This window comes from Poecilia reticulata, linkage group LG22 (genome assembly GCF_000633615.1).
Source record: "Poecilia reticulata strain Guanapo linkage group LG22, Guppy_female_1.0+MT, whole genome shotgun sequence".
Classification (NCBI taxonomy): domain Eukaryota; kingdom Metazoa; phylum Chordata; class Actinopteri; order Cyprinodontiformes; family Poeciliidae; genus Poecilia; species Poecilia reticulata.
Genome location: NC_024352.1, coordinates 18,308,754 through 18,320,383, shown reverse-complemented (window position 1 = coordinate 18,320,383; position 11,630 = coordinate 18,308,754). Strand labels below are relative to the sequence as shown.

Below are 11,630 nucleotides of genomic sequence, written 5' to 3'. Positions count from 1 at the left end.
AGGCCTGAGTGCATACACACACACACACACACACACACACACACACACACACACACACACACACACACACACACACACACACACACACACACACACACACCAGCACTTCTTTCTTCACAAGAACTTTGCATTGACTTTCATTCATTTTCCATCCCCTTCTGATGTCCTGTCACATTTCAGAAGTTTACCTTTTTCTTCAATAGTCAACATTGAGCTTTTCCCAACCTCAGCTTCAACCACCACTACTACTAAGGTAGAAGTAACTCATACTAAGGTGTGAATTAAGTTTTGGTTTGGCAAGGTGGGTAAAGTGTTTTGCCCAAGGCCGATTTATGTTTTCGCATCCACCTAAATAATGTGTAGTTGTGCCACTGTTCCTATCTACACACCAAGAATACCGTGTGATAATGACTAAGCACATCTACAGTTGGTGATCTCACCTCTGATCTTTGTTCAGATTCTCATGTTCTACAGTCTGTGTGGTTAAAGCAGAAGTGGCTTCCTCTTCTTTGTTCTTCCTCTGATACATGCTGGTAAACTCACATTTACGCCTCACACACTTTCACATTTCACCTGTAAAGGAAACATACATCAATTATTTGCACTTCTTTCCTCCCTCCCTTCCTTCCTTTATTCATGTTAACCATGACAACCCTACAATGCTAAGAGTTGCTAACATCTTGGGGCCAAATCTTATCCAACTCCTGGGACCTAGAGGATACCTTCTGCCACAGTAATGTACAAGCCTTACCCAGATCAATTTTGGGCTAAGACACATTTCAGTAACAACTCTGTTCAAAGTTTTTTTACATCATAAAATATAACATAGCAACCAATTATGAAACAAGCAGTAAGCATAACATTTTGTCAAATGGTATCATCAAAATCCTCACGTAAATATAAATCAAATAAAATGATCAATGTTCCAGTTACAATCAGACAAAGAAAAATCTAAACAGCTGGGGGTTTTGCCTTTTTAGTCGTTTTGCGATTTTCTGAACCATGTTCCAGATTTGTCTGTTCTTGCATGTGACTGATGCTTTCATATAAAGTAACTAACAAGTTAGCAATTTTACTGCTGTCTACTCTGTGACTTTATTGATTTCACAGTCACATCTTGACACAGATCTTGTTTCTGTGTCGCTTCAACTACTAAACAGAATAAATTTCTGTTTATTTAGTAGAATAAATTTATTCTGTGATAACTGTATCATGATAACATGATAACTGTATCATGATTGAAGCAAATCATGATACAGTTCTTGCGGAAAATTACCTAAGTTTACCATCATTGCCTTGCAGCCAGATAAAAATCTGGTTTTTCCTGTTCCGCAAGTTTGGTGTTCCTCTGGCTCAAACTTTTGAGAATCTGAGCCTGCTACAACTGTGGGATTTTCACATTGCTTTGCAGATATCACATTTTGTTTTGAGCTTAAAAAGGAACCATAAACATTAAGCACATTCATTAAATTCAGTTCAAACTCCTAATTTCAAAGGTCAACATAAAACCCAAACAAGATTACAGTTTGTCCAATTGGTCTTAAGTGTTGAAAGAGAAGAAAGATAAACTCTGCATTCCACAGATGCTCACAGATGAGCTGCACAGACGAATTTGTCTGTCACTAGTGATTCACGAAGGTAGTCGACCTTCCCAAAGTTGTTTCGCTGATGGCAGTGCAGAAGGCCTAATAACATTAAAAAATGTCTTCTTAATGCAGTGGGTAGTGGCAAGAAAGTATAATTAGCTAAGCCTAGTGAAAGGTTGGGTAATCTTCAATGCTATTATAACCTGCTGGCAATGGTGCGGTGAGAATGACATCAGGACTAATAAACAGTTCACTATGGGTCATAGTTAACAAGTTGCTTTGACACACAAGGCTTGAGATATGGTATAAATCATTAAACAAATGTATCAAAGTACTGTGCATTAAACCAACATGATTTGATCAAATATGATGCAGTTGGCGCAGATGAGCGCTTCAGGTGTCACACAAACCACCTGATTGATCTTTTAGTGGAAACTTCTTTACATTTTCTTTCTCAAAGTTTTTTTTGTTGCCGTTATCAGTTGCTTTGAGAGTTATTAGTGTAAAGATTGTGTATTTTGTTGAGAGTCAGTTCAGAACCTCTAAACAACCAATCACGCCCATCTCCAGTGGTCAACAGGAAAGAGGCGGACTACTGAACAGATAGCCAGTCCATCATAGGGCAACACAGAGACAGACAGGACAAACAATCATAAGCACGCACGCACGCACGCACGCACGCACGCACATGCATACACACTCATTCTTGAGAACAATTTAATTAATCAATTGATGAGCTAGTTCTTAAGTGCACACAGTTTAATTTCTATATCTATATATAGATGCATTATATTTGCAGTTGACACAGTCACAATCAGCTCACCTCACTGAGGATGAATGTTGTTCTGATCAAAAGTTGGAAACCCTGTCTTTGGACCAATCACTGCTGAGGGAGACATCACTGGGTTCAGGTTCAAGTTTAGACCGCTGATGAGTCCAGCATAAAAAACAAAAGTAGAATGAGATTCCATAAATATGGAATGTTTTGAATTTTTGAAATGAAGAATTTAAATACTACAGATGCAGTACCTCAGATGTATTTCAACATAGAATGTCTGACTCTAAAATATATTGTTACTGTTAACAACGACCAAGTAAACGAGTCAATTTAGAGTTCAGTCTGACTCGGATCATCGACTTCCATATTAGATTACAGATAAATATCGATTTTTGTTATCTTGTACGGTGTTTTAAGATCTTGTTTCTGTGTCGCTTTTTATCTCTGAGTGCCTGAAACACCAAAGGTCTGTGTATGACTCTGACCTAGTGTCAGTGTTTGTCACCAAAGCACCATCCAGACACATTTGTCAGACTATTAGTTGATCTTACACACTTTGTAAAACGTTATCAATAAACTCATCACAACCTACAATCTTTGCACTCTGTTCCAGGTTATAAAGTTACTTATTGGTGCTTTGAGCAGAACCTCTCCATTAGAGAGAAAGTTCCAGTAAACAAACATTTCAGGTGAAAACTTGTTCCTCCTGTTCGGTAGTCTATGTGGTTCTGCAGCATTCTGCAGACGTTTCCAGGACGCTGTTGCCGTCTTTATCTCACAGAGCTAAAAATACTGTATGATGTTCTTTTCTTCAACTAAAACACAATAAACTTTCAGCGTATCCAATACTTTTTCAAGAAAACTTTTAAAAGCTATTATATATTCTGTCTATATATAATTATCTAGAAACATTCATTTGTAACACAGACAAATGAAGTTTATGTTTATAAGCTCAAACTTTGACCCCAAAGTTTGAGCTCCAGATTTTAGAACCATTAATCACTTTAAAGAAAGATAAAAAGACACCCATGATCCATTAAGTTACTCTAGTAATTCTCTAGATTTCTCTTCAGAATAGAAAAACAGCACACTGTTAAAATAAGAAGGTAACATCAGAAAATGCATCAGAAAACAGAATAAAACTAAAAGAGTTTGCTAAATGTAAAGTAAAACGTAAAACACAGCAAACTTACAGTTTGTTCAAGCAGACTGATTCGTTTAAGAGGAAGAAACTCTTTAGTTGACACCAGAGAAACGGCTGTACATGAATTGCTTCAAGTGATGAGGCAGAGTTTCACCCATGACTGATAGGAGATGGGAGGAGCAGCGACAGGAGCATCAGGTGGATTCCTACACTACATTCTTAAAAGTTTTTGCATAGCAAACATGTAGTAGGAGTCTGCTTCACAAAATAATAAGGGACCAGTTAGTGACTTAATTTTGAGTGAAAACAGGGACAGAAGCATGCTAACTGCAAGGCTTAGTTAATGCTTGATATGTTAGCTACCCAGTTTACTCACTAAATCAATTTTTACAAATTAATTCAAGGAATTAGAATATTGTAGAAACTCGATTTTCTCAATTTTCTGTGCGCAATTAATTTGGTGAAACACAAATTAAGTGTTCCAACCCCTTATTTCCTTTATGATGATTTTCAACTTACAGATCATGAAAACACATTTAAAATTAGAATATCAGACAAAAAAACAAAACAAAACAAAAACATTTTTATTCAGAAATGTGGGCTTTATGTAAAGTATCCTTAACACCCTCATAAATACTGTTATTTTCCAAAAATACTTCTAATCTGATATGCAAGCTGTATGGGAAGGCATATTTTACTGTCACTGAATGTGACTCTGTATTCATCATCTGAAACTAAAGCTTGCTCCACAGAAGAAAATTTTAAACAAAGTTTCTAAAAGTGCAATCCCATATTAGTTGTGAAGACTCTGATACACAGATTGAAAATAAATAGGATTTTATTAAGAACAGGCCCATGTTACAGACCAATGAACACAACATACAGCTCCAAATCTGTGAAACCCTGACATAGTCAAGTTCTCAAGATGTTATCATTGAACCAGGTCTTTCAGCATGTCAGGCTCCTATAGGTTCTCCTGGTTTCTAGTCAGGAATATATAGGAAATCCAACATGTTTTCGTGGACTTAGATCCTGTGTATTCTTTGTATATAGCAGCCTAAAGCCTTCTGCTTGCAAGCATCTTCCAGCTTCCATTCCTTCTGGGTCACTCCAAGTGTTTATCTTATTACTGAGACCTTGAAATATGATGAAACCCAATGTGTTCAGCCAATAACCCCCCAGGAAGGCACTATAACCAAACAGAATGCCAGTTCTCATGTAGCTTCTATGATGAGAAAAAGAGAGAAAACGTACAATTGAAACTGGAAAGAAGTGGAAGAAAGTAGAGTGAAAAAAGTGGTCAGTTTGTGTTACAGCAGCCTAACTGGATTATGTTCTCTGTTATATCTCTGTCAGTGACTCAGTCCAATGTGCTAGGCTTTCTTAGATAGAAACTTTTTTAAACTAATTTGAATTTTTGTTTGTGCCTTAAGAGATTTGTTATAAACTGGTGCTATAAAAAAACAACAACTTCATTTATATTGAAATTCAAATAATACAATAATATCACTGATTTTATTTTTAGAAACGTAAATTACTTGTCCACTTTTACCTAATATTAATCAACGTTTAGGGGTTTTAGTCAAGCTGTGACTAAACCCCCTAATGTCATAATATTATGCAGACAAGATGGCTGTTGAGTTGCCCCAAACAGAATTTTAAAAATCTGAATTAATTTGAATATTTCAGCTTGACTTTAAGAAAAGACCCAACTTTTAACTTTTTCTTTGATTTCCTGTAAAGGGACTATGTGTTAACAGCGCTACACAAGTAAATTTGCTTTGACTTCTTTGTACTTAACTGTTAAATGTCAAATCAGTGAATTTTAACATTTATTCTTTTGTCATAAAGCCTGCCTTTAACCTGCAATAGCTGAGAAGATTTTGTTCAGTAGGAATATTTCAGATATTTTGTGAATATTTTTTTGATTTTGTATCGAGTGGCTGCATTAGATTGAAGTATCTTTTCCATACAAGTGTACATCCAATCTTTACACTTTTTCAAATGTCCTATGGAGAGTAAACAAGATTTATCAGCAGCATATAAGTTAAATATTATACATCCTTTAGACGCAATCACTGATTTTAAAATGTCTCTCAGCGTTTGTTCAATAAACTCGAAACACTTCGCAGTGTGCTGCATTTCTACTGATTCCCACTAGAGGGCAGCATCGGACTCTGTCAGACTGATGTGTGGCCAGACGTTTACGGTGTCCACGCGAAACTGACTGAATTCATTTACAAAGATGTTAGGCATTTCTAATTTCTATTTTCCAACTACTAACAGTGAATCACTTGCCTTTTTTGACAACAGAAAGAAAGCAAACAGCAGATACGTGAAGACAAGAACACCTTTAGTATTTTAGGAGCAGCTAAAGGAGCTGAAGATTGCATGTTGACTTGAAATATGATACAGAATAAATAAAATCCTGCATTTACTTCATATGACGCACACAAACTATTTACCTATTTACATTTTGTTTTATTTGATTTATGTTGAGTCGTTCTGGTTAAACGAGGTCACTGAAGGATCGGGTCGTCCAAGAAGTGGTTCTGAACCTCAAGCTTTGTTTATATATTATAGTTTTGAAGAGTGCTGGACCAGAAAAACACTCCAACATATTGCAACAGATTTGATTTAAATTTACTTTAATAAATAAATAAATGTTATTACTCTCACGGCTGACAATCTCCCTCAACAATCTCCCGATATCTTATGGGACACAACAGACTTAGACAATAGACTTGTTTCAGGAGTAATTTTAACTTTTCAGCTAAAAGTGAAGGACTATTGGAGATAGTCAATCTTAGAGTCAAGAATTAACTTATTTTTAACCACACTCATCTACTTCCTAAATATCTAACTAAGCAAACACAGACAAAAAACATTAATTATTGCACAATAAGTAACACTGTATAAAGAGAAATGTTTATGAAGATCTGAACATTTGTCGTCCTGTTCATTAAACTGGTAAGAAGTGTAACTTTATACGTTTCTGTCTGAAACTTTAAGAAATTGATTTTCCACAAGATGTGGAGCTCTAACACTGAGTTAAACCTGGGTTAAAAGTTTGAAAATGGCACTGTAACACTCACTACCAGACACTGAAACCGACTGTTTTTTATTTTAGCACTCAGTATCGTACAAACAGCATCTTTGGACGATCTCTAGACCATCATCTGTGAGATAAAAATTAAAAGTCTTTGGCAAATTCTTGGTGGAAGAAAAAACATAGAAGACAGTGACTTTTCTTTATATTAATCATGAAAGTTCATGTTTTGGTTTTCCAGGAAATATGAAGTGGAGATATCACATAATGTCTGTGTGATTATGATATGGTTCTGGTTGCCCCTCCTCTACTCTGAGCCGGTCCAACTGAGCTGTGCTGCCATCTGGAGCTCAGGGTTTGCCAAAGAAGCAGAGAGTTTCCTCTGAGCTGTCAGTTTTTACCAATCTGCTGCAAAACAACTCCATAAATGATCTGATATCAGACATTTTAATCTTTAGAGCTCCCAATCAAAAACATTTATTTGTTAGTATGAAGTGGTACTTAATGTTTGCATCAGACACATAATTTTTTTTTCTGAGACAGACAATAACAGCAGCACAGATTCTGGATGTTGTTCATCTATATTTAAAAGATTGTTCTATATAAAGTTAATTTTTCAGTGTAACCTTCTTTTTAATGTAAAACCTATTAAAGAAAATGACTGAAACCTGTCCAGCAGTTCTGGTCTCAGACCCAGATCGTTGGTTAAATATAGCTGCAGTACCATGTGTGTTCTCGCTGCTGATTGGCTGAGAGCCTGCAGGCTGTGATTCTGCCCTGCTAACCTGTTTCTGATCCAGAAGAAACTCCAACCTGCTGAATGTTCACAGAGGGAAGATGGAGGAAAAACTACATCAAAACTGTTGTTACCTGCAGTTACAGGTTGGAATTTACTACTGTTTACGACTTATTGCTTTATTTTGAGCCATGTAACAAAAAACATGCATATAATCATCCTTATTAGGTAAAAAAAAAGAATAAAGAAAAATATATATACATCCACTTTTAGTCTCTGCATTAAAAGAAAATATTTTGTCTGTTTTTGAGCAACACGTCACCTCTTGTCTGTCCTATTATGAGGAAATATTCTACATGGATGAAATGTGAACATATGTAAATAGTTATGTCTTTATGTATCTGTGTCTTCATTTGTTCAGTTACCATCAGCGCCATAACCTTTAATCTGATCAGCTGACATTTCCCTGATAATCACACAGTGTTCTTCTGCAGAGCTGTTAAATCATTCAGAGTCAGAATCACACCAGAAGTCAGTAAGTGATGAATCAGAGACGACTGAGGACAGAAACTGGACTGCAAGTTTCTGAAAATAAGTAACTGGATCCTCTTGAGTCTTACAGGGTAAAATCTTTAAAAAAACTAAACCTTTTTTTAACTTACATCTAATTGTTTTCTGGAACAGAAGCACCAGATGTATTTAAATAGATCTCTGGTAAAGATGATGTTATCTGTATCAAAGCTTTTTTGGGTTTGTCTCTGACCTGTCCTCTGAAAGATCCATCACATCAAGGCTTATGGTCCCTTTTCCTGACCCTGGTTTTGGTTCTGCTGGAGGTTTTTTTCCTGTTAAGAGGGAATAGTTCCTCTCATCCTGATGCTTCCTCGGGAGGAAATATGTCTTTGTGCAATTGATCGAGCTTCCTTCAGTAACTGACGTCGGTTAACATTAAGAGATTGTCTAAAGTTGACTGCATGTAAAATGAACTGGATTGAAATCAGTCAAGCAATTAACTTTATTTGTTTAGCACATTTCAGAATCAAGATATTTCAAAGAGCTTTGCATTATAAAACACAAAAATAAAAAAATATATATAAAAACATCAAAATCATCATAATAGTTGATTATGGGTTGAAAGCAAATCTAAACAGGTGTTTTCAGCCTTGATTTAAAGAAACTCAGTGTTCGAAAGGTAAAAAACACATTTTGATTTCATATATTGTGTTGAAGTGATTTACACTGTGATTTTGCACCATGTAAATAAACCTAATAGATCTGATAGTGAAGTTTCATTGGTTCTGTCTCTCGCTTGGTGGTACCAGAATGTTCTGGTGATTCTGATCTGTATCTTCCTCTTCTGCTTGCAGCTCTGTGGGCTCAGCTGAACCGGATCCAGTTCAAGAACAGAATCTGGAGAATCTGGAGGCTGATGAGTGTCGATACGGGTCAACACGCTGCAGAACCGCCTTCTGATCTGGTTTATTCAGAGACTGATGGCTGGTGTGGGAGAAACAGACAGAAATGTCAGAAACAGTTTTAAACTTCTCAGATGAACTGAACAGTGTGACGGTAGCTTCATCCTAGATTTAAATATTTTGAATCGTCTTTTACCTTTTTAAGACCTGAGCAGAACGGGAATGTTAATTGAAGCTTTTTTATTATCACGTCATTTTCTTGCAGTAGAGTTCAGAACAGCTTAAGCTTTTTATTTAAAACAGCTTCAAAGCGTTAAGATGAAAAAAAAATGATGTGGAGATTTGCTGTAATTCACAAGAACATTGTTTTAACTTAACTTCTATCGCAACAATATCAGTTCTTTGTTTTTCAGCAGCACATATTCAAGATGGAAATATTTTGTTTCATTTTGCTCTTTTTTTTATCTCATTCCTCTATATTGAAACAAGATGTGTAACAAGTTTATCAGAGTTTTACGCACTATAATCTGACACAAACGGTTCTCTTTGCTTCATACAAAACCAGAGGCAATGACAGTTTGCTGCCAGGTCTTTGTTTTTCTGCCTGCATTGTTTAAATCTTGTCTGTACTTTTTTCTGTTTCTGAACCTTTACTGAAAGAATGAAAACAAGGTGTGGCTAATAATGAGGTTGAACTTTGCAATTAAGCTGATGCTTACAATGAGTTTTTATATTTAAGGTTTAATGTTTGTTGTTCATTTGCTGGCATGTTCTGAGTCTGTATCCAGATGTAAAACATAAAAACATCAGAAATCTTTAGTGTCTTCACTAAAGATTAAAGGTTGTTGTGATTCTCTGAATCACAACAACCCGAATAATTATTCTTAACATAATAACTCATTTTTTATCTGAGCAGATCACTGTTTAGGCTATAACAGAACTACAACTAATTTGCTTAATTTGTGTTAATAAAAGACCTACAAGTAAAGAGAAACATACTGTCACCAAACCCTGACAGTAGAAAGGTTTAAACAGATATAATGAGGTTTTATGTACATCACATGACATACAAATAAACTGTGTGACCAGTCTGGACCTTGCTGAGGCCAGAGGCCTGCAAGAGAAATCAAACACTTGTGATTCGGACTGACAAATGCAGATCAATCAAATCAATCAACCAAATTTTATTTGTATAGCACATTTCAGCAGCAAGGCATTTCAAGGTGCTTTACATAATTAAAGAAAAAATAAAAACAGCATGTGACATTGAATAAACAGTAAGAAAGAGACAGAGATGCACACATACTAAGTTAGGCCTTCATATTTTAAAGTTATTTAAACAGAATCATACTTTTAAAGTCACTGGAATCATATTTCTACTTCTGCTGGGATGGAAAACGTTTCATAGATTATGCTCAATAGATTTGAGTCACTGACTTCAGAAAGTGAAACCTTTTGACTGATACTGTTCATCATAGAATGATTGAGGTGTCATTGCTGCTCATTTTGATGGTTATTGATGAATAAAAACTCAAAATTCAGTGTATCAGAATATTAGAACAATAAGACCAATAAAAAGGGATTTTTATAGGACTGATGAAAATTACATCCATGAACTGTGCAGTATATGAACTCAGTATTTTAGTGTGGCCTCCTTCTGCATGAATTACTGCATCAGTGCAGAGTGGCATGGATGCAATCACTCCGTTGCTCCACTGAGGTGTGACAAAAGCTCAGTTTGCTTTAATAGCTTCTGGATTGTTGGTTCTGGTTTTCTCATCTCTTGACAACAATAAATAGATTTGCAGTAGGATTTTAAATCAGGACAGGCCAGTCAAATACAGTCTTGTAGAATGTGATAAATCTTTGGCTGCTTTCAATCACCTGTAGTTAAAAGCCTGCCAGTATCTTTTTTTTCAACTCTTCATCAGATCCTTCTATTGTCCATTTATTTTCTGTTTGGTGTCTCAGCAATTTACTGTTGATCTGCTGTTTCTCCCTTTATTAGTGGATTGTTTGGATTTAAAACTAGTGAAGAAGACATTTAGAAATAATGAAGCAACATGATCCAAAACAGCATGACCCGGACTGATCGATTTCTATCTGTTCTGCAGCTACAGAATCAGCAGGATGAAGGAGAACCAGCCTTACATCAATGGTCCACCTGATGCTGGGTATCACTGAGGCAGGCAGAACCTTTTGGCACAGCGAGGTGGAAATCAGTGGATTCTCATGTCTGAGATCGTGATAAATCGACATGAAGCAGAAAGTCTTTGATGCATTAAACTAAACCATAAAGACAGACAGATATCCTTACGGTGTTTTCACTCAGTGTTGAAGATCTTGTTCTTCATTCAAGCATCATTCTCATTCCCTGCAGTGCATACATTTGTTTTAATATCGCTCTGTATTATATGATAAAATCGTCACTCAGGGAATAAATGATGTATTCCGGATCTGTTTTGTATTCCCACCATGTTTTTCTGCTTTCACGCCATAATATTAAACCATAGCTTCACAATAACTCCATAATTACAGCCTGTGTTGTGTGAAGATCATTAAACCCATTTTGTTTTTGCACTGTTAGACTTTTAAGTTCTCACTACTGGCCCCTGTGTTGTTGCAGGGTCATTAATGTTCTTATTTATTGTCCATAAATGCATAATTAAGCTATTGACTTTCCAGAATTGTATTTATCCTGAGTCTCAAACAATGTTTTATTATTGATGAGTCTGTTAATTATAATATTTGCTGATCCGATGCTGCAGCTGCAGGTTTGGTTTTGGACTTTTAGACTGATAAATGTTCATCACCTGCTGCAGAAGATTTCTCAACCATAACTGCAGCAGCAAGCACTGTGTGTGTGTGTGTGTGTGTGTGTGTGTGTGTGTGTGTGTGTGTGTGTGTGTGTGTGTGTGTGTG

The 11,630-nt window shown here is 36.0% G+C and overlaps 1 long non-coding RNA gene across 1 annotated transcript; it reads right to left on the bottom strand.

The window, feature by feature from the left end:
- Nucleotides 1-446: 446 nt before the first annotated feature.
- On the bottom strand, nucleotides 447-3,620 carry LOC108165831 (uncharacterized). Its single transcript, XR_001776147.1, has 3 exons — nucleotides 3,558-3,620; nucleotides 2,410-2,513; nucleotides 447-573 (listed from the first exon to the last, which is right to left on the bottom strand). It is a non-coding gene; the product is annotated as an uncharacterized LOC108165831 (long non-coding RNA).
- Nucleotides 3,621-11,630: the final 8,010 nt, after the last annotated feature.